General features: G+C 42.6%; 1 non-coding gene across 1 annotated transcript; it reads right to left on the bottom strand.

Annotated features, from left to right (window-relative positions):
- Positions 1-300: 300 nt before the first annotated feature.
- On the bottom strand, positions 301-374 carry trnan-guu (transfer RNA asparagine (anticodon GUU)). The gene has a single exon. It is a non-coding gene; the product is annotated as a tRNA-Asn (tRNA).
- Between the last annotated feature and the right edge of the window lie 1,854 nt (positions 375-2,228).

The raw sequence follows: 2,228 nt of genomic DNA, 5'->3' as shown, positions 1-2,228 counted from the left end.
CGCCATGAATCGGAAGCACAGAGAAATTCAATGTAATTATTAATATTGCTATTGCTATTACATGTTATTACTATGCTGTTACTATGGTATTACATCGTTTATTACTAATCATTACTGTAAAACGGTTACTCTGACAGGTTCCAGCTCGCTCCAGATTGAGAGTGTAAGTCAGTAACTATTGCTAATCTACCTAATGCAGTCAGTACACTACACACAGTCACATGGCTCTGAAAACATGCCTGTTCATTACATTCCTAAAATAGTCTGCATACCAACGAGGGCACAATTAGAAAAGCTTTCCGTCCCTGGGTGGGCTCCAACCACCAACCTTTAGATTAACAGTCTAACGCATTAGCCAATTGCGCCACAGAGACAGCTGAGAGAGCATACAGGCACACAGCATAAATAAATGCTGTCCTTGGTGCTGAAACCACTCTCTGTTGCACTCTCACTCTAGCCTGAGCTTGGCAGCTGTTTCAGCCAGTCGCTGTTCCTCATTCCTGCTCATAGAGAGCCACAGGGTTTTTTATTTTTATAGTGTGTATTTATGTGTTTGTGTTCAGGTATACTTGCGTGTGAGCTGAATACTTGCGTGTGTGCTGAATTATCCCTCTGATAGGATAATTACTGAAGATGACTCCCACACACACATAACCTTGAAAACACACACACACCAGACAGGAGGATGAGTCACACTCTCTGCCCTTTCACTGCTCTTTATATCACCACCCAGCTCTTAGTATAGCTGCTAACCTATCTACCTACCTAGTGTGTGTGTGTGTGTGTGTGTGTGTGTGTCCGTGTCCGTGTCCGTGTCCGTGTCCGTGTCCGTGTCCGTGTCCGTGTGCATGCACACGTGTGTGTTCTCAGTGAACCTGTCCTTTGCATTTAGCGCAGCCCTTACCCGTAGGAAAGGTCAGAATGCTTAGCAAGATAATTTGTTTGCAGCTTGAAGCATTTGGACTTTAACTAATTCACAGTCAATGGAAGTTACAGCACAAGGATACAGACTCTGACACTGTGGCATCACTCCAAGCCCTTTCTCCTGATAGAGACTCAGAGGTGTTTTTTAAAGAGACCTTGGTCTGCTAGATAACAATGGATGAGATACAGGATAATAAACAAAGGCAAAGAAGCTGGACCCAGGTTATGATTCTTCCTGTCCCCTTGTCTGTCTGCGGGAGAGAGCGAATGAGGGAGAATGGGAGAGAATGAAGGAAACTGAAGGAGCAGCAATATTAACTCAAATGGGAGTGTGACCAAGCTCAGTAAATGGAAAACTGTCTTTCATCCTCACTAAAGTGTCCTCCCCACGACCCTGCGGCTGAAATTAACATGGCGGGGACTCCAAGGAAAATAGTTTCAATTTACTTCTAAGTGGAGTAGCATTGATTCTTGGTTTAACAGTAGGTCCTGGAGGCTCAGAGCACTCTTTCTCTCTCTTTTCCTCTCTTCGTCTTTTCCCTGACTTTATTTTGCTATGTCTCTCTCTTTCTCTGGTGGACTTGCAGGTCATTAATGAGGAATTGCTCTTGTGTTCGCAAATCGTATATAACTTAATTAATTTATATTGGATTCATGTTGTTAATCAAACATGTTCAATTATTGAAACTGAATAGCTGGCATACAGTTTAATTTCCTGTGAAATCCTGTGTAAAATTATCAAGTAAATATGTGTAACATGAATGGAACAGTCCATTTGTTTTTGATTATATCAGCGTACCTATCTAATGAACATACCATTTTATTTCCAGGTTATTGGCTGTGTGTATCCCTATCATGTCTGACTGTCTATAGCACCAGCATACTGTCTTTGCCTGCGTTTAGGTATTTCCTCCATCACCTGTCCCTATGGGGTTGCGTGTGTTGTATGTAGCATGTTGCATGGAGCGTGACAGTGTTCCCCTGGGACCGGAGGTGAGAAGGTAACTGCCTCACACACACACACACACACACACACACACACACACACACACACACACACACACACTTAGCCTCAGGGAAGTTCACACTCAACACACTAGCTGCCATCTGGTTGATGGCACGGCAGGTTATGAAAGAGAGTTGAAAAAAACGTGACCTACACTGAACAAAAATATAAACGCAACATGCAACAATTTCAAAGATTTTACTGAGTTACAGTTCATATAAGGAAATCAGTCAATTGAAATAAACTCATTAGGCCCTAATCTATGGATTTCACATGACTGGGAGTAAAGATATGCATC

This window comes from Salmo trutta, chromosome 24, assembly GCF_901001165.1.
Source record: "Salmo trutta chromosome 24, fSalTru1.1, whole genome shotgun sequence".
In the NCBI taxonomy this organism is placed as follows: domain Eukaryota; kingdom Metazoa; phylum Chordata; class Actinopteri; order Salmoniformes; family Salmonidae; genus Salmo; species Salmo trutta.
This window is presented reverse-complemented; position numbering and strand designations above follow the sequence as displayed.